This window comes from Camelus dromedarius, chromosome X, assembly GCF_036321535.1.
Source record: "Camelus dromedarius isolate mCamDro1 chromosome X, mCamDro1.pat, whole genome shotgun sequence".
Lineage (NCBI taxonomy): Eukaryota > Metazoa > Chordata > Mammalia > Artiodactyla > Camelidae > Camelus > Camelus dromedarius.
This window is the reverse complement of record NC_087472.1, coordinates 30,360,924-30,382,732: the sequence shown is the minus strand read 5'-3', so window position 1 is coordinate 30,382,732 and position 21,809 is coordinate 30,360,924. Positions and strand designations below refer to the sequence as shown.

The 21,809-nt window shown below is 35.6% G+C and overlaps 1 long non-coding RNA gene across 1 annotated transcript in view; it reads left to right on the top strand.

Moving 5' to 3' along the window:
* Positions 1-21,809, top strand: part of LOC135320146 (uncharacterized) — a 189,039-nt gene that overhangs the window by 110,348 nt on the left and 56,882 nt on the right. The gene's annotated exons all lie outside the window — the stretch shown is intronic.

Genomic DNA, 21,809 nt, shown 5'->3' with positions numbered 1-21,809 from the left:
TCATTCTGTATTAAGAAACATCCTTCCTGAAGGCATGTCTCCCACTCTTAGGGGCTTCCTTATAGAAAGGGAATAAAACTCAGGCCATCTATATAAGGCTATGAAGCTCCCACTCAGACTTCCACAGTCATCTAGGCAATGGGGTCCTTACTTTAGGCCTTCACAGCACATGGTAAGCATACAATAAGTAAGTAAATGCTTGTCAAGTGAATGCATGAGGTCCCTACATTTTGGGTGGCAAAGAGGAACCTCTGAGTTCCTTGGAAGGGAAAAAGGAGAAAGGCAAGCCTACTTTTTATTAGTAGATATTTACTGAGTACCCGCTATGTTGGCAACACTGTTCAAAGTGTTTAGGGGTTTTCAAATCTGCTATAGACTGAATATTTGTGTCCCTCCTCAAAAAAAAAAAACATATGTAGAAAGCTAATCCCGATGTAATGGTATTAGGAGGCAGAGCCTTTGGAAGGCGCTTGGATCATGAGTGTGAGACCCTCATGAATGGGATTAGTGCCCTTATAAAAGGGGCCCAGAAGGCTTTCTAACCCCTTTCACCATGTGAAGACACAGTGAAAAGTCTATGAACTAATAAGTAGGCCCTCACCAGACACTGAATTTGCTGGAAACTTTATCTTAGACTTCCCAGAGTCCAGAACTATGAAAATAAATTTCTGTTGTTTATAAGGCACCTAGTCTATGGTAGTTTTTGTCATAGCAGCCCAAATAGACTAAGACATTGACTTATGCTTTAATACAATATTCTTAGCTAGAAGCTAGAAGACCACCTAGGAGTCCATTGCAGTAATCAGAGGCAAGTAATAGTGGTGATCAAAATCAGCAAGGCGGCAATGAATGCAGTAGGAAATGAGTGGATTCTGGATATATTTTGAAGGCAGAGCTAACAGGGTTTCTTGATAGATTGGATATGGCTGCAAGACAAAGGAAAGCTCAAGGATGACTCCAAGAGTTTGAATCTGAGCAATAGGAAGTATAGAGTTTCCAACATTTGAGATGAGGAACACTGCACCTGAGCTAAGATTCAGTTTGGATTAGTGAGTTTGAGATATGTATCAGACATCTAAGTGAAGATGTCAAGAAGGCAGAAGGTTGTATCATCGAGTTTGGAGAGAGGTGTGAGATGAAGATATGAGAGCCATGGGAATGAATGAGATTATCAATGAAGGGTGTATAGAGAAAGAAAAGAATCAAGATCTAGACCCAACATTAATAAACCTTTGTCATTTAACCAGGGGCTAACTCTGCCTGCCTACTTTTCATGGAGTGAACATTGCCAGCAGCCAACCTGCCCCTAGCAGCCTCCATAAAGGGGCTTGGGACTTTGGAACCTTAGCTCTCTACACTATGCCCCATTGTGCATTCCTCTCACAGAAACAATAGCTAACTCTTCCATGTGATATTTAAACCTTTAAGAGGTTACTTGGTTATAAATATTTATCATTTCCTCCAGCTAATATAATGATTATTAATCCTAGCTTAAGAATCCATTCTTATCAGGGTGAGGAGAGTTTTTTCTCTGTGTAATTCATATGCAAATATTTTAAAAGCAATTTTACATGCAAGCTGCCACCTTTCAGTTTGCTTTCTGCAAGGGAGGGGAAGGCACCATTGTCTCTGAATTCTGAGAAGAGCAAGCATTTGCCTTGCTCCACGCATCTTCAACTTAATGTTTGAAGGCTGAAAGGTCCATGTGGTAGGTGTTACTTTAGGTAGGATATTCACTCCCAACATTGCTGCTCAGTATTTATCATCATTTCAAAGGACACTTCTCTTACTTTGAGGGCACTCATCTTAACTCCTCTTGAGGTGCAGACACAGAGATGGAAGCGTTGATTTATAAGGGAGGAACAAGAAAAGGAGAAGCAGCAGATACTGGGCTGAGGCATTGCTCTAAGGCTATCATGTTCCCTGCTCTGCTTCTTGGATAGGACTGCATCCAGCATTGGTCCTAATTCCCTTGAAACTATTTAGGTATATTTCACATTGTAATCAGAATAAATCAATCTTGATTTCTAAGTTCTGTGGCTCTGGTGACAAAGGTCATTCACACAAGGTTCTTGGTGCAGGGACACACATACTGCCTAAGATAACCATTTCATACTGGGTTGTATATACCCTTGGGGGTACATAAAGACCTCCTAGGGGTCACTTAGACACAATTTTAAGAAAACAATCAATTGCCAGATTCTCAATATTTATAAGTGCTTTTTCCTAAAATAAATGTATAATTGGAGTGTCATGCTAGTTCTCCTTTGTGCTTCTCCTTTCAAAATCACTCTTCTGCTCTACAAAAGAAAGTCATACTCCTCACCCATCCTGAATTACTATAATCTATTTTATCCTCTGACTATTGTTAAGAATGCAGTATTCTGAGCAGAGGACCTAGAAAGAGTAATGTCAACAGAGAACCTTGGTAAGAAATGCCTTTTGTAAGTTCTGCATTTACTATTAGCCAAAACCTATCTTCTTCTTGCTGTTAATTTCCACAAAGCAGATTAAACTGAAGTCTTAAAAGCATAAAATCTACTTATATATAGAAGTAGGACAAAATGTTCCCCAAATGTACAATCTAGAATGTAATGATTTGAACTTTAGAATGTCAAGTTCCTTTCATTAGGGTTAATTTCTCCCTCTCAGATATGTTCTATTTCTGTCAAATTGTTTTCAACCATGAAATGAAATTATTGACCTACCTATGTATTATAATTCTCAAATATCCATCTCTCTATTCATCTGTCATACCATTTAAAGGCACTTTGAAACCATCTGTGTTAGAAATTAAAATTTAGCATTAAATATTTAGATCCTAATTCATAGCCCATGGGAAAAAACATAATATGCACACTTCCAAATTTTATGAGTTTTTCATTCTCCAATTTTGTCTAATTTCATAGACAAGGTGCCTCTATGTGAAAGACTTACATATATAACTGATATGTTTTTATTTTTGATAAATAAATTGCTGTTGTTCATTCATCAGATACAGAAAAGTATATAAACAATAAATACATATTTTATAAATTATCATAAAGTGAATAGATCCATGTAACCAGTCAGAAATTAAAAACATTTCCAGCACTACAGAAAGCCCCTTGAGCTTTCCAATCACTCGTTCTTCCTCCCTGTAGGTAACCACTCTCCTGACTTTTAATAGCATAGATTTATCTGTTTTTTTAACTTTTTATTTAAGTTGAATCATATAGCATGTATTCTAGTGTGCTTGGTTTCTTTTATTCAACATTATATTTGAAAGTTTCATCCATGTCGTTTAGTGTGGCAGTATCCATTTTTTTTCTTTGCTGTGTAACATTTTATTATATGAGTATAACAAAATGTATTCATCATTTTACTGTTGATGAACATTAGGGTTGTTTCCAGTTTGAGGCTATTAAAAACAATGCTACCTCTCTTGTGTCTGGAAGGTAAGAGGATTTTCTACCCCTTCACTAGAGACAGATGAGGATTTCTTCTCCTGCCACAGAATCAGTGGATTTTTGCTTGCACCTTAAGGGAGAAAGGGCTTGTTGCCCTGCTACCAACAGCTTGACTTTCACTTTGTAGGAAAGAAGCATGCTGGGAATCAACTGGCATCTTGCCTGCCTGTCAAGAAGCAGCTATTCACATAGTGCACCACCAAGGGTTGGAAGTGGGGGGTTCTTTCAGTCTCCTGCCCTGCTTCCAATTTTCTTCACAAGCACCTGGAGATTTCCATAGCAGTGAGAGCATCTTGTGTCAAGGACTTCTAGCTATTCCAAACTGATTGTTGTCCATTCTTGTCTTTAATAATTTGATGAAATGCTATCTGATTTCATGTTAGCTTTTTGTATGGTGGCCATTTTTTCTCTTGTGCTTTGCCAAAGGTAAAAAAAAAAAAAATCTGCGTTGCATCTCTCCCTAGAGGTACTTGTCACACTTCGGAATGTTTATCTGATTGCTTTGATACGTCAACTCTCTGACAGGCTTTACAAAAGTTATTTTGTAGATTATCCATCTTCTCTGCGGCTATTCTTATAGGCATATCATGGTAACTCATTGTGGTTTACCTTCTCTGTTGAGTACATTTTCATTTGTACCATTTTATTTCTTTTGCCCATTTTCTATTGAAATAATCTTTTTTCATAACGATTTGTGGGAATTCTTTTTATATCATGGAAATGAGTTCTTAAAGTCATATATGTTTCAGATATTGTCTCTCACTTTGTGGCTTGCTTTGCTCTCTTAATGGTGCTTTTTTAAAAAGCAAATTCACTGAGATGTAATTTACATACAACAAGTATAATGCAAGACATACAATAAAATGTCCTCATTTTAAATGTGTTGTTCAATGAATTCTGACAAATGGGTGCAGCACCACAATCAAGGTAGAGAACATTTCTATCACTCCAAAAAGTTATCTCCTCCCTCTCCCCTGTCTATTTCCATCTCAACCCTGATTTCAGTCAACCATTTGTCTACGTTTAGTAACTATATATTAGATTTATCTTGTCTAGGTTTTCTCATCAAAAGAATTATTTAGTATGTTTTATTTTGTTTATTTCTTTTCTTTCTTAATATAATAGTTTCGAGATTCACCAACGTTGTCACAGTAATTTGTTCTTTTTATTGCTGAGTAGTTTAATGTTGACTTTTAATATGTAAAAGTCAACATTATATAAATTAGGCCAATTTATCAATCATTTCTTTTATTGATAATGTTTTTGGGTCCTTTTTGAGTCTAAGAAATACTTGCCTGCCCTAAGTTCATGAAGATGTTATCCAATGTTATCTTCTAGAAGCTTTGCTGTTTTACCTTTCATATTTAGATAAAAATATACCTGGAATAATTTTTGTGTCTGTATTGAGATAGTGGTCAAGTTTCATATTCAGTGTAAGCATCCCAGTTCCCTAACACCATTTATTGAAAAGGTTGTCTTTTACTCAGTGCCATCTTTGTTATAAATCAGTGGTCTGTACGTGTGAGTTTGTTTCCATACACTATTTTGTTCTGTTGATCTGTTTTGTCTATTTTTATACCAGTACCACACTGCCTTGATTAGTATAGCTGTATATTGATTTTGAAATCAGGTTAGTGTAAGTCATCCAACTTTGTTCCTTTTCAAGTTTTCCTTGTCTGTCCTTGATCCTTTGTACTTCAATGTACATTTTAGAATTATCTTGTCATTTTTTTCTACAAAAGTATCTGCTGCAATTTTCATTGATTTATAGATTGATTTTATAATGATTGACATTTTCACAGTATGAGCCTTACAATCCATGAACATGGAATGTCTGTTTATTTAAATCTTCTAAATTTTATCTCCAAACTTTTTCTAATGTTTTCTATGTAGACATCTTGAATATCTTCTGCTAAATTTACTCCTAGGTAAAGTAGAAACTGTGGTATGCCCACCATATCTCCTCCTTCAGGACTAAGGAACTCATTTCCCTAGCTGCTGGGAGTTTTGGGAGCTGAGGGCTATTGGCTGAGTGTTTTTCCCAGGAATTTTCCTCAGCTGAAAAGAGATGCCTAGCCATAAGTCCCACCCCTCTCCCACTGGTTGATACAGGACAGTAGTTATAAAGCTTCATTCCCCTGCCACAGGAGTAGGATTTTCAGATAAAATACTGAACACCAGTTAAATTTGAATCTCAGATGAATAAAAATTCTTGTATTAATGTTTAAACATACTTATACAAAAAGTTAACCCTTCTTTATCCAAAAAATTTAGCAGCTTACTTTTTGCTTTGCTTTTGTTTTATTTTAGTTTTTAACTAAATCTGTCAATGCTACTCAGTGATGGACAACTATTAAGTGCCATCCCACCTCCAGAGAGTCCCTTGGGTTTGGATAAGGCTCTGTTGCTATTTATTTGCTCTCAACTCCTTCCTTTGCATAACTTTACTTTTTATACTCCCCCATAAGTGTTGACCCTGAGGGTACTCTCCAGTAATCTTATAGCAGTATAAATTTTTGCTTCAGAGTCTGTTACCTAAGCCGTTGGTACCAGGAGTGTCAGAGGATGCAGACTAAAACTGGAATTTTGGACCTTAATTAATCACTCACTGGGCATCTGGCAATTAGGACCCTATCACCAGTAGTAAGATGGAGCACCTGACATGCTCTAGTTGTGCAACTGTTAAAACTTTCACCTATGGTGAGCAGGATGGGATACTGGCTAAAGAGAATGCATTGGTCACTGGCTGGTATAATACCAAGCTTTTGAGAGTTTTTATGGAAGCACTGTTTATAAAGAAAGTGGAATAAGATGGCTCTTCCTGAATGCCATCAATGCATTGAAAAAAGACAATGAATGGCTGAGGTTGATTAATCACCAATTGAAAATAAAATGTGAAAGTCAAAGGGCCTGTTTGACAGCATATAAAAACATTCATCTCCTGCAGAAGAGAGAAGAAGCTGAGGGTCAGATTCAGGACTCAATCATATGAATAGCAGTGCTCCAGAGAAAGTTGATTTCTCAGCCACAGAAAGTCTTCTTTGTCATAACTGGAAACTAATTGTGTAGGAGTCACAGGACTTTCAGTGGGGACACCAGGGTCAGATAACTAAAAATCCTTGGAACTCCAGTTTCTCTTGAACCCTATAGGCCTGTAAAAATGGTCTACTCCTCACTCTTAAAGACTAGCATTCCTCCTTTGCTTGAAAATGATACAGAGGACTCTGCCTTACAAAGCAATATGTGACTCCTTCACAGTCTACTCCTGTCCATGACACCAGAAAATAAGGCTAAGTCACAATATAAACTGAACTGCTAAACAAGAAAAGGGACCATACCCCAAAACACCTACAGGATCTGGCTAAGAGAAGCCAGGAGAGTACATGTGGGACTGAGTCTTGAAGGTGTTGTGTCAAGGTAGAAAGGCAAGGGGAATACAAGATGGGATAAAGAGAGTATTTTGATATGGGAACAGTCTCCACTGACCCAGGCTTTACCATCCTGGAAAGGACCTTGGGAATCAGTGCTAGGAAGCTGCTAGGATGGTTCTTAGAAACTTAGAGAAAATGATGGCTCACACTAAGTGAAGCAGAAATGCCAGAACTGCCATAGAATACAGTGATAGAAAAGATCAGAAGGCTTAGAGTAGTGGGCATGTTTGAGTGGATAATACTGTATTAGGCTAGAAAACTCATCAGTTGATTATGTTTTTGTAAGAGAACACAGAGGTATTCACTTTACCAAAGTGATAAGGAATGTACTGATGAGAAGGGGGATCAGAATTATTAAGACACTTAAGAGGGGCTATCTTATTTACACTGGGATGATGGTTGGAAATGCTATTACAAAAGTAGGCTGACTGATAGCCAAAGGGGAGAAATAATCCTGAAATAATAGAGGCTAGCTGGTGGTGCTTTACCATCAGAGACAAATAATAGTTAATAAAACATAGCATCCCTAGAGGCAAGACAAAGGGTAGTCAAAAGAAAAAGGTATTGTCCAATCTATGCTATGAGTCAGTAAATTATAACTCATGAACTAGCAACCTATTTTTATAAATACATTTTAATTGGACTACAACCATGCTTATTTATTTTCATATTGTCTATGATTGCTTTCACACTACAGTGGGAGAATCATAGAAATGGGTAGTAGCAACAGACCAAATGACCTACAAGTCTAAAATATTTACTATCCAGCCCTTTAAATAAAAAGTTTGCTAACCTCAGACCTATATAAGCAAGAGAAACCAAAGATGGATAATCAGGAGACTAAGTGTAAACATACCAATGAAAAGTCACAATCTTATGCCCAATTTCAGGACTGGACATGAGTCATTTTTCAGGCCCCAAATACTTCCAACACTATAGAAAATATATACAGCATTGATTTCCTGAGTCTTTTTCTACAGCATTGATTCTCAACTAGGAGTGATTTTTTCCCCCAGGGTATATTTGGCAATGACTGGAGACATTTTTGATTTTCATGATTTTCATGATGGGGGAATACTACTGTCATCTAGTGAGTAGAAGCCAAGGATGCTGCCAAACATTTTACAATGTACAGGACAGGCCCCCATAACAATGAATTAAAGGCTCAAAATCTGAATCATACTAAGGTTGAGAAACTCTGTCCTAAATATACCTGTCATTTACTCAGATAACTGTACACTGGGGAAAGGAGAATACCAAAACATTTCAATAGCTGTTGGATCTGAGTCAACTTTAATACTCAAGAACTGGAATCATCATCCTTGAACACCCCTCTTTGAATATGGAAGTATGGAAGCCAGGAGATAAATGGAGTCCTAACCTAAGATAAATTTACAAAGGATCTAGAGTCCAAGGCAACAGTTATTTCCCAAGTCCTCAAATATCTAATTAAAATGTGTATACTTGGTGGTTGTAAGGACCCTTACAACCTATAGGATAAGAACTTTTGCCTATAGGATAAGAACTATTATAATAGGGGAAGGCCCAGTGGAAGCCTCTCAGACTCCCCTCCACCAAACCCCAGGCGAAGATAGAAAATTAAAAAAAAAAATTACAACCCAAGTGAAATGGCACTGATTAAAGGCCTCTTTAAAGATCTTAAGAGTAGTGGTTCCCATCATATTGCCATTTAATTCACTAGTCTGGTATTTAGACAAATCAGATATTTCCTGCAGGATGACAGTAGGTTCAAGCAAATAATAAGCCTCAGTAGCAACTGCTACATCAGAATTTGTACTTTTGCTAGAGCTGATTAACAAGGCCTCAAGTACTTAGTACATGGTCATTGATGTGATGAACGAGTTTTTTTCATCCCTAACAAGAAAGAGGATCAGAAGTAATTTGCACTTACTTAAAACAGGATCAGAGGATCAGAAGTAATTTGCACTTACTTAAAAATTTGCACTTACTTTATTTTCTTTCTACCAGCACTTTTAATTCATCTATTCTCTTTAATATAGTTCCAAGAATTCTGAATTTTCTGAACATTCTACACAGCATCACAATGGTGTACATACTGATGATGCCATCAGACAAGAAAAAAATAAGTGACAGGTAATATGAAGGCATTAGTAAGAAATATGAGCACCAGAGGTAAGATATAAAACCTACGTTAGCTTCAGAGGCCCATGACATTACTAAAGATTTTAGACTGGTCTAGGGTATGCCAGGATAACTCCTTCAAAAATAGAGGATAATTTATTTCATCATATTTCTCATCACTAAGAAGAGAGCACGATACATTGTAGGGGTTCTACAGGTAGTATATTCCACATTTTGAAATACTACTTCAACATATTACTTGATGATGTGAAGGGCTGCCAGCTGTGAGTAGGGCCCAGAGCAGGAAAAGGCTCTGTAGCAGGTCTAAGCTGCCGTATAAGTGGCCCTGTTGTTGTAGTAGTACCTCATTACAGGCCTAATTTGCATTTCCCTAATGAGTAATGATGTGATCATCTATTCATGGGCTTACTTGCCATTCATATATCTTCTTTGGTAAAGTATCTGTTCAATCAATTTACCAACTTTTTTTTTTTTTTTTACTGGTTTGTTTATCCTTTTATTATTGTGTTTTGACAATTCTTTATTCTGGAGACAAGTACTTTGTCAGATAATGTGGATATGTGTTTATAAATATTTTTGTCTGTGGCTTGTTTCCATTTCTTAAGTGTTTTAAATAGAGCAGAAATTCTCAATTTTGATGAAGTATAATTTATTATTTAAAAATATTTTTAGAATCATGCACTTGGTGTTAAATTTAAGAAATCTTTGTAAACACATGATCCCAAGGATTTTATCCTATGTTTACTTATAGAAGTTTACATAGTTTAGGATTTACATTTAGGCCTGTGATCCATTTGGATTAATTATTGTATAAGGTTCAAAGTCTGGGTAAAAGTTTATTATAATTTTTTCTTGCAATCATACTTTGTAGGACTTGAATTCAGTAGTTTCAACAACATTTGTTGAAAATACCGTCTATTCTCCATTAAATTGTCCTTGAACTTTTGTCAAGAATTAACTGGCCATATGCATGTACATCTATTTCTAGGTGCTCTATTGTGTTCATTTAATCTATGTGTCTAACCCTCTATCAATATTCCACAGTCTTTTTTAAAAAATTAAGTATAGTTGAGTTACAATATTATATTAGTTTCAGGTGTACAACATAATGATTCAATATTATAGGTTATACTCCATTTAAAGTTGTTAGAAGATATTACCTATATTCCCTGTGCTGTATAACACATCTTTATAGCCTATTTATATTATACTTAGTGGTTTGTACTTCTAAATCCCCTATCCCTACCCTGACCTTCCCCTTTTCTTCTCCTCACTAATAACTACTAGTTTGTTCTCTATGTCTGTGAGTCTGTTCTGTTTTGTTATGTTCATTCGTTTTAATGTTTTATATTTCACATATAAATGATAATAAAGTATTTGACTTTCCCTACCTGACTTTTTTCACTAAGCACAATACCCTCTAGATCCATTCATGCTGTTGCAAATGGCCAATTTTGATTCATCTTTTTACAGCTAAGTAATACTAAACTATATAATGTGTGTGTATATATATACATACATGTATATACATATGTAAATATACCACATCTTCTTTATCTATTCATCTGTTAATGGACTCAGGTTGCTCCCATAGCTTGGCTATTGTGAATAATGCTGCTATGAACACTGGGGTCCATTTATCTATTCAAATTAGTATTTTCATTTTCTTTGGATATATACCCAAGAGTGGAAATTCTGAATCATATGGTAGGTCTATTTTTAGTTTTCATTTTTTTTTTTTTAGAAACCTCCATACTGTTTTTTACAGTGCCTGCACCAAATTACATTCCCACCAACAGTGTATAGGGTTGCCTTTATTCCACATCCTCGTAAATATTTGTAATTTGTGTTGTTTTTGATAATAGCCATTCTGACAGGTGTGAGGTGATATCTGATTGTGGTTTTGATTTGCATTTCTCTGATAATTAGTGATGTTGAGCATCTTTTCATGAGCCTGTTAACCATCTGTATATCTTCTTTGGAAAAATGTCTATTAAGATCTTCTGCCCATTTTTTAATCAGGTTGTTTGTTTTATTTGATATTGAGCCATATGAGCTGTTTCTATATTTTAGATAATAACTCCTTATCAGTCATATAATTTACAATTATGTTCTGCCATTCAATGGCTGTTTTTTCATTTTGTCAATGATTTCCTTTGCTGTGTAAAAGCTTTTAAGTTTAATTAGATCCCATTTGCTTAATTTGCTTTTGTTTCCTTTGCTTTAGGAGACAGATCCAAAAAATATTTGCTACAATTTATGTCAAAGAGAGTTCTGTTTGTGTTTTCTTCTAGGAGTTTTTCTTTTTTATTTTGAGTCCTACAGTTAGGTCTTTAATCCATTTTGAGTTTATTTTTGTATATCGTGTGAGAATTTTTTCTAATTTAATTCTTTTTTATGTAGCTGTCCAATTTCCCAGCACCACTTATTGTAGAGAATGTTTTCCCTATTATACATTTTTTGCCTCATTTGTCATAGATTAATTGACCATAAGTGCATGGATTTATTCTGAGCTTCCTATTCTGTTCCATTAATCTATGTGTCTGGTTTTATTTTTTTTTTGTAGTACCATGCTGTTTTTGTTATTGTAGCTTTGTAGTATAGTCTGAAGTCAGGGAGCATCATACTTCTAGCTTTGTTCTTTTTTTCCCTCAAGATCACTTTGGTTTGGGGAGTCTTTTTTCATTCCATATAAATTTTAGCATTGTTTGTTCTAGTTCTGTAAAAAAATGTCTTGGGTATTTTGATATGAATTATATTAAATCTGTAGATTGCTTTGGGTAGTATGGACCTTTTAACAATATTAATCTTTCTAATCCAAGAGCACAGGATAGCTTTCCACTTGTTTGTATTATCTTCAGTTTCCTTCGTCAACATTTTATAGTTTTCAAACAACAGGTTTTTTACATCCTTGGTTAAGTTTATTCCTAGGTATTTATTCATTTTGATACAGTTTTAAATGGGATTCTTTTCTTGATTTCTCTTTCTGATAGTTCATTATCAGTGTATAGAAAAGCAACAGATTTCTGTATATTAATCTTGTATCCTACAACTTTGTTGATTCAATTATTAGTTCTAGTAGTTTTCTGGTGGAGACTTTAGGATTCTCTATATAAAGCATCATGTCACTGCAAATAGTTATAATTTTACCTCTTCCCTTCCAGTTTGGAAGCCTTTTATTTCTTTTTCTTATCTGATTGCAGTGGTTAGGATTTCTAATATATGTTCAACAGAAATGATGAGAGGGGACATCCTTTTGTTGTTCCTGATTTTAGAGGAAAGGTTTTCAGCTTTTCACTGTTCAGTATGATGTTAGCTGTGGATTTGTTCATAAATGGCATTTATTATATTGAGGTATGTTCCCTCTATACCCACTTTGTTGAGTTTTACCAAGAATGGATAGTGAATTTTGTCAAATGCTTTTCCTGCATCTGTTGAGATGGTCATGTGATTTTTATCCTTCTTATTGTTAATGTGTTATGTCACACTGATTGATTTGCAGATGTTGAACCATCCTTGCATAAATCCCACTTGATCATAGTGTATAATCCTTTATATATATTTTTGGGGGTTCAGATTGCTAATATTTTGCTGAGGATTTTTGCAACTATATTCGTCAGAGATATTGACTAGTAGTTTCCTTTTTTGTAGTGTCATTGTCTTGGTATCAGGGTAATGGTGGCCTCATAGAATGAATTTGAGGGTGTCCCCTCCTCTTTATTTTTTGGAATAGTTTGAGAAGAATATGAATTAGCTCTTCTTTAAATGTTTGGTAGAACTTCCCTCTGAAGCCAGTCTGTCCTAGACTTTTGTTTGCTGGGAGTCTTTTTATTAAAATTTTGTTTTCAGTGAAGAAGGCTCAGTGGACCATCATTTCCCACCCTCCCTGGAGAGGGGTGTGGTGGGCCCATCTCCCTCCCCAGTGTTACAGCTTTCTGGCAGCAGCACTAATGGAATCCCAGGGCTGAGGGAGCAGACTTGTCATCATGCTCTCCCTTCTCCCTATGCCCACCTGCAAGAAAGTGCCCTCTATGGGAGCACACCTGAGTGTCCTGGTGGCCAGGCCACCCCTCCCACGGCTTACCCACTCTCCCATTCCCACTTTTCCTGCTCCACACACTGGTCAATGGGGGCAGGGCAGTCTGTCTACAGTGCACCCCTGGGTCATGCCATTGGGCCCTGGGGGTTAAAAAATATTCATTTTTACTTCTAGTGATCAAATCTATTGAAATTGTCTATTTCTTCTTCACTCAGTTTTGGCAGGCTGTATGTTTCTAGAAATTTGTCCATTTCTTCAAGGTTGTCCAATTTGTTGGTATATAGCTGTTCATAATATTCTCTTATGATTTTTTGTATCTCTGTGGTATCAGTTGTTAATTCTCCTCTTTTATTTCTTATTTTGTTTATTTGGGTCCTCCTTCTTTCTCTCCTTTCTTCTCTGTGAGTCCACCTAAAGGTTTATCTTGTAAAAAAGAAAAACCCAACACTTGGTTTAATTGACCTTTTCTTCTGTTCTTTTTTAGTCCATTTTATTTCTTTCCTCTCTGATGTTTATTATTTCTTTCCATCTGCTGACTTTGGGCTTGGTTTGTTCTTCTTTTTCTAATTCCTTTAGATGGTGGGTTAGGTTTTTGCTTTGTTTTGTTTTGTTTTGTTTTGTTTGAGATGTTTCTTGAGGTACGCTTATATCATTATAAACTTCTAAGAACTGTGTTTACTGCATCCCAGAGATTTTGGAAAGTTGTGTTTTTATTTTCATTTGTCTTGAGATATTTAATGATTTTTCTCTTTGATTTCTTCATTGACTCATTGGTTTTTTAATAACATGTTGTTTAGTCTCCATGTATTTGTGTTTTTCCTGTTTTTCTTCCTCTAAATGGTTTCTACTTTCATACAATTGTGATTGGAAAAAAAATGCTTGTTATAATTTCTCTTCCCTTAAATTTGTTTAGACTTGTTTTGTAGCCTCACATGTGATCTAGCCTGGTAAATGTTCCATGTACACTTAAAAAGAATGTGTATTCTACTATTTTTGAATGGAATGTTTTGTAGATATCTATTAAGTCCAACTGGTCCAATCTGTTATTTAAGACCACTATTTCTTTATTGATTTTCTGTCTGTATGATCTGCCCTTTGACGTAAGTGGGGTTTTAAAGTCTCCTACTATTGAATTATTGTTAATTTCTCCCTTTATGTCTGTTGATATTTGCTTTATATAAGTGCTCTTACATGAGGTACAAATATGTTAATAAATGTTATATCCTTTCTTGCATTGATCCCTTTATCATTATATAATGCCCTTCTTTGCCTTTATTACAATCTTTGGGCTTTGTGTGTGTGTGTGTGTGTGTATGTATATATATTTAATTGAAGTATAGTCAGTTTACATGTGTCAGTTTCTGGTGTACGATATAATGCTTCAGTGATATATGAACATATGTATATTTGTTTTCATGTTCTTTTTCACCATAAGTTACTACAAGATATTGAATATAGTTCCCTGTGCTATACAGTGTGAACTTGTTTTTCATCTGTTTTTATATATATGTTAGTATCCACAAATCTCAGACTCCCAATTTATCCCTTCCCACTTCATTAGTCCCCCGGCGACCATAAGTTTGTCTTCTGTGTCTGTGAATCTGTTTCTGTTTTGTAAATAAGTCTGTCTTTTTATTTTTTAGATTCCACATATAAGTGATATCGTATGGTATTTTTCTTTCTCTTTCTAGCTTATTTCACTTAGAATGACAATCTCCAGGTCCATCCATGTTGCTACAAATGGCATTATTTTATTATTTTTTATGGATGAGTAGTATTCCATTGTATAAATATACCATGGCTTCCTTACCAGTCATCTACCAATAGACATTAAGGTTGTTTCCACGTCTTGGCTATTGTAAATAGTGCTGCTATGATCATTGGGGTGCATGTATCTTTTTGAATTAAGAGCCCCTCTGGATATATGCCCAGGAGTGGGATTGCTGGATCATTTAGTAAGACTAGTTTTAGTCTTTTGAGGAATCTCCATACTGTTTTCCATAATGTCTGCACTAAACTACATTCCCACCAACAGTGTAGGAAGGTTCCCTTTTCTCCACACCCTCTGCAACATTTATCATTTGTGGACTTTTGAATGATGGCCATTCTGACTGGCATGAGGTGATACCTCATTGTAGTTTTGATTTGCATGTCTCTGGTAATTAGCAATATTGATCATTTTTTCATGTGCCTATTGGCCATTTGTACGTCTCCATTGGAGAATTGCTTGTTTAGGTCATCTGCCCATTTTTGGATTGGGTTGTTTGGTTGTTTCTTATTAAGTCGTATGAGCTGCCTATATATTCTGGAGATCAAGCCTTTGTCAGTTTCCTTTGCAAAAATTTTCTCCCATTCCGTAAGTTGTCTTCTTGTTTTACTTATGGTTTCCTTTGCTGTGCAGAAGCTTCTAAGTTTCATTAGGTCCCATTTGTTTATTCTTGCTTTTATTTCTATTGCTTGCGTAGACTGTCCTAGGAGAACATTGCTGAGATTTATATCAGATAATGTTTTGCCTATGTTTTCTTCTAAGAGATTTATAGTGTCTTGTCTTATGTTTAAGTCTTTAAGCCATTTTTAGTTTATTTTTGTGTATGGTGTGAGGGAGTGTTCTAACTTCATTGATTTACATGCAGCTGTCCAGTTTTCCCAACACCAATTGCTGAAGAGACTGTCTTTACTCCATTGTATGTTCTTGCCTCCTTTGTCAAAGATTAATTGACTGTAAGTCTGTGGGTTTATTTCTGGGCTCTCTATTCTGTTCCATTGATCTATATATCTGTTTTTGTGCCAATACCATGCTGTTTTGATTACTGTAGCTCTGTAGTATTGTCTGAAGTCTTGGAGGGTTATTCCTGCAGCCTCATTGGTAAAATTGTCATTATATGCAGATGACATGATACTATATATAGAAAATTCTAAAGACTCCACACAAAAACTACTAGAGCTGATAAAAGAATTCACCGCGGTAGCAGGATACAAGATTAACACACAGAAATCAGTTGTATTTCTTTATACTAACAATGAAATATCATAAAAGGAAAGTAAAGAAACAATCCCTTTTAAAATTGCATCCAAAAAATTGCTTAGAAATAAATCTGACCAAGGAAATGAAAGAGTTATATGCGGAGAACTACAAAACATTGACTAAAGACATTAAAGGTGACTTAAAGAAATGGAAATATATCCCATGTTCTTGGGTTGGAAGAATTAATATTGTTAAAATGTCCATACTACCCAAAGCAATCTACAGATTTAATGCTATCCCCTATAAAATTACTCAGGACATTTTTCACAGAGCTAGAACAAATAATCCTAAAATTTATGTGGAATCTCAAAAGACCCAGAATTGCCAAAGCAATACTGAATCTCTACCTTTTAATTTGGGTATTTAGACCATTAACATTTAACATAATTATTGATGTGGTTGATTTTAAATCTATCCTCTTTCTATTTGTTTTCTATTTTGACCATCTATTTTTTGTTCCTATTTTCCACCTTATTTTAAATTGGATAACTTTTATGATCCCATTTCATATCCTTTTGTCTTGTTAGTTATAATACTGTATTGTGTTTAGAGTTTATAATACACATTTTTAACTTATTGGTCTGTCTTCAAGTGCTTTTATACTACTTTACACATGGTATAGGAATTTATAAGTATCCTTCTATTTCTCCCCTTCCAATCTTTCTGCTATTTTTGTCATACACATTACTTCTACATATGTTATAGACTCCAAAACACATGTTTTTATTTTTGCTTCAAACAGTTGGTTATGCTTGAAAGTGATGTAAATTATGAGAAAAGGTCTTTATATTTATTCATGTTGTTACTATTCCTGGGATTCCTCATTAAGTTGTGTAAATCTATATTTCCATTAGTATCAGTTTTCTCCTACACAAAGACTTCCTTTTACATTTCTTATAGCATAGGTTCATTGCAGATTAACTATTTCAGCTTTTGCATGTCTGAAAAAGTCTCAATTTCTATTTTATTTTTAGAAGATATTTTCTTTGAGTAAAGTATTCTAGTTTGACAGCTATTTCCTTCTGATTCTAAAAAATGTCACTCTACTGTATTCTTTTTTATTTTTTAAGGAGATATCTTCTGTTATTCTTATGTTTGATCCTCTGTAGGTAATGTGTCCTTTTTTTCCTGCTTGTAAGATTTTTTTCCTTTATCACTTGTTTTAATTAGGTTAATTCTGGTATGCCTTGCTAAAATTCTCTCCATATTTATTGTTTTTAAGGGTATTTTGAGCTTCTTAGATCTGTGGGTTTATAGTTTTTATCAAACTTTGAAAAAACTGGCCAATATTTCTCCAAATATTTTTTCTGTCTATCTGTTTCTGTCTGTTTCTCTTCTTCAGGGACCCCAATTACTCTTGTTTCAGACCATTTGAAGTTGCCCCATAGCTCTCTCTGATGTTGTGTTTTATCCCAGTATATTTTTCTATTTATGTTTCATTTTTATCATTCCTCTTGTTATGTATTCAAGTTCACTAATCTTTTCTTTTGTAATGTCTACTCTGCCATTAATCCTGTCCATTGTACTTTTAAAATCTTAGACATTATAGTTTTCATATCTATAACTTTATTTTGTTCTTTCTTACATTCCATTTTTTCTAACGTGTTTCATCTTCTAGTTTTTGAACATTTGAAATGCAATTATGCTAATTTTAAATGTCCTTGTCTACTAATTCTGTCTTCTGTATTCTTTCTGTGTTGATTTTGATTAATTGATGTTTCCCCTCCTCATTGAGAATTATATTTACCTGCTGCTTTTCCTGCCTGGCAGTTTTTGTTTGGAAGACGAACATTGTGAATTTTACTTTGCTGGGTACTAGGTATCTTTGTATTCCTATAAATATTCTTGAGCTTTGTTCTGGGAAATGTACTTTGAAACAGAATAATCCCTTTGGATTTGTTTAGGAGATTTGATAGTTGGGATTGCAGCAGTGCTTAGTCTAGTGCTAATTATTTCCATTACTGAGCTGAGACATTTCTGTGTACTCTACCCAATGATCTGTGAATCCTGAGTTTTTGCAATCTGACTACTGGTAACAGATACTATTCTCAGCCTGTCTGAGCACTGAGCACTCTTATGTCTAATTATTTCAGATGGTTCAGCACACACATATGTTGATTCGTACTTAGCTGAATACTTTAGGAGACCCTCTACAGATCTCCATGGTTCTCTTTTTGTGTAGATCTCTTATCTTTGGTACTCTGTCCTGCAAACCCAAGCTGACTTGGTCTCGCTACATCCTTAGCTTTGTCTCTTCAAATCAAGGAGCCTCTCAAGCTTTGCCTGGGTTTCTGCTCCTTGTACTGTAGCTTGAAAACACTCTAAAGCTGAGGCAATTGAAGAGCTTCTCTTGTTTGTCCTCCATCTCTCAGGGATCACTGAATTTTATTCCCTGATGTCAATATCTTGAGAACTGTATCATATGTTTTGTCCATGGTTTTAGTTGTTTCAGTCAGGAGAGTAAATCCAGTCCCTTTTATTTCATCTTGGCCCAAAGTGAAAGTTTCCCACTCTTAACTTTTAAAAATATCCTTTCTCTTGGCTCCTGTGACATGACTTCCTCTTTATTGTCTTCCCCTATTCATGTTCCACTCACACTTTAATCTGGGTATCTGTGTTCTTATCTTTACATTCTCCCTCTCAGAGCTCATCTGTAATTGTGTGTCCAGGTACCATCCCTTCTAATAACATCTTAAGTATTCATTTACTTTAATGTCTGTATCATATCTACTGCTGCCTAGTGGGAATTCCACTTAGATATCTTGCTCTCATTTAAAATTTAAGAGCTTGGTGCTTTGTAAAGTGCACCTACCTGTTAAGGTGTCAAAAGGCTTGAATTCTAGTTCCTGTTTTACCACTAACTACTTGACTAGGTAACTTGGGTGAAATCACTTACACTTTGCTTTAATTTTCTCATGTATAAACTGAATAAGCTTGATTAGATAATTTCTGAAGTCTTTTCTAGTTTTAATATTCTTTTATTCTAAGTAACTCTGGTTAAAACTTAAATTTTCATGATCATACCCACCCTCTTTTTTCTGAAAGCTAGTTGCCGTTACTTCACACCTGCATTAATACCATAGCCTTCTGACATGCTTTCTTTCTTTCTTCCATCTAACCCTGTTGGATATTACAGCCAAAATATTATTCCTTAAATACTCTTATCAAGTCATACCCTTGTGTAAGAACTTGCAATAACTCTCTGTTGCCTGACACCTTTGATACAGGCTTCTGACTGACTTTTAAGATACTTATCCCATCTTTTTAATGCACTCTTATGTCCCTCAACTCACTTGTATATAAACTCTCAGCCTCATTCGGGATGATCTCTTCTCTGTATTCCATTTTCCTGTTCTTGCTCCTATGCTTACTGTTCTAGCTTGGTGTATCCTCTTTTCCACCTCTCCAAGTCCTAATTATCCCTCAAGGCCCAGCTCAAGACTCTGCCTCCATGAAACCTTTGTCTGTTGCTTCAGAACACACTCATCGCTTTATTTTGTAAGCTCCTATTGTTCTTCCTCAGTAAACCTCATTGTCTGATTGCTAAATATCTGATTGGTTCATGCCTGGTAATTTTTGTCTCCTCATGTAGAATTTAAAGTCATTAGAGATACAAACCATACCTTCTCCTACTCTTGGTATCTTCCAAACATATGTTATTTGTCAAGAAATTTTCGTGGATTGATTAAGCTATTCAACTGAGATTTAGCTCTTCTCCTTCCTAAATTATCATTGTGAGTGTCTGTGTGTGTGTGTGTGTGTGTGCGCGCACATGTTGTTATAAAGGTACTGGCTCCTAAGGCAGTTTGTGCTCATGTTTATTCATGTTATGCTGACATTTGCATGTACTTTCTGACCACTGCCCATTTCTAACTTTTCAGAAACAAGTCCTTGATTAGTGAATCTGAGCTTGGATTTTGGAATGCAGATCTGTCTTGATGGCAGGATTTGTGCTTGCATCATATCATCCATTCCTTAGTGAACTTGGCAGCTCTTTGTTTGAAAATCTGTGAGTAAATCATTGTGACAAAAGGGGAAAGAAAAGCTCAGAGCTCTAGACCTTGATGGCTTAAGAAGAAATATCCAATATTAGCACAAAAAAAAAAAAGAAAGAGAGAGATGACATAAGACATAACTATGTCATGGTACCTCTAGGATAAGCAATCAGTTAATGGCTATGATCTTAAGAGTGAGATAGCTTTAAGGAGGGGTGGAGAAAAAAAATTTGTCAGCCGGCTTTCTTGGAAATGAAAGTGTGCTAAATAAGGGAAAGGAAGCAGGGAGCTGTGAAAGGATTTCACAGAAGCAAACATCTTGAACTTGTTTTGAGTAACTTAGTATGCGGCATGAACAGTATTTTAAGGCTTCTGAAATCACACTTTGCCCTGTTCAACTCAGAACTCATTCTTAGGCTTCTGAAGTAGTGAAGTAAAAGCAACTCAGCTTCTTGGTTTCATATAGATACGGTTGGAATAAATGCATTCCACCTCTTTGCAACCACCGCCCTTTTCCCTGCCAAAACTGAATGCTCAGAATTTTGCTCTTGTTGACTTTTTTTTCATTTACTTGCCCCACCAAGTTGGTCTTAGTAAATAGACTACAGTACATATAGCTATCTGTTGTGCACAGGAACCACAAAGATTCAGTCACAATCAGGTGTTTCACAGCTGTCTACATGGAGGGAAACAAAGGCATGCCAGTTGAATTGCTGGGAGACAGTCATCATTTCTTTTCTCGAAGTTGGTTTACTAACAGGTTCACTGAACTGACCCTCTAGAGAAAGCATGGTTTAGTAGAAAGAGTACTGTACTGAGAATCATGAGACCAAACAGTACTAACTGGCTGTTTGACTTTGAGCAACCCACTTAACCTCTGCGCTTTAGGTGTGTCATCTGTTAAATTAAGAGGCTGAACTATACAGTCTCTCAAGTACCATTCAGGGGTGATATCTGATGTATTTGCGACTATTTTGTTGCATGCAGTTCTTCTGATATATGTCTTTTCCTTGATGCTCTGTTCCCTCTTAGATTCTGAGAAATCTTTTCTCACTTCCTAGACCAATATTTCCCCCCACCCCCGGCTCTTTTTGTTTGTTTGTTTGTTTGTTTCATCTATTTTGATGAATGAAAGCCAGAAATGTGTTAAATGTAACTGGATTCAGAGGTCACATATAGCCCAAGGGTCAATACAGCTTATAATTATGTCTGACCAGACAGTGTTTATTTTTTTCTTTTTCAGAACTTGTTTTTTTATAAAATTGAATTAGTTACTAGCATTTAAAAATCAATGGATCTCACATAAAAATCCAAATTTCTAGCATCTCTAAAAGAATCATAATATCAGGAAGTTAAGAGACCCTCATTTCCACAAGAGGTCAACCAGCTGGTATGGAAGAGTGATGCCCATTTTAGCCTGGGCTCTTCAGTTTACCACCCCCTTCATTCCCTCTTATTGTCTCCCTGACACTGAGGTTGAAAGTAGTTGCCATTTGTTATCATGCCTTGTGTTTCTCATTTATTCTTTATGTGGAACATTGACTCTCTAGTTTACTGCAGCCCCCCACTACTTCCTATAGCATTGAGAATGAATGTCAGTTACCATTTGTCATCACATTTTCACTACTGCTGTTCTTTTATCAGATTTAAAAGGAAAGTGAAATTTTTGTATCTGTATCTCTATCAAAAGTAAGAGGACATATAAAACCTAAAGAAGCAGGAGCTTTATTTGTCTCTCCCAATTTA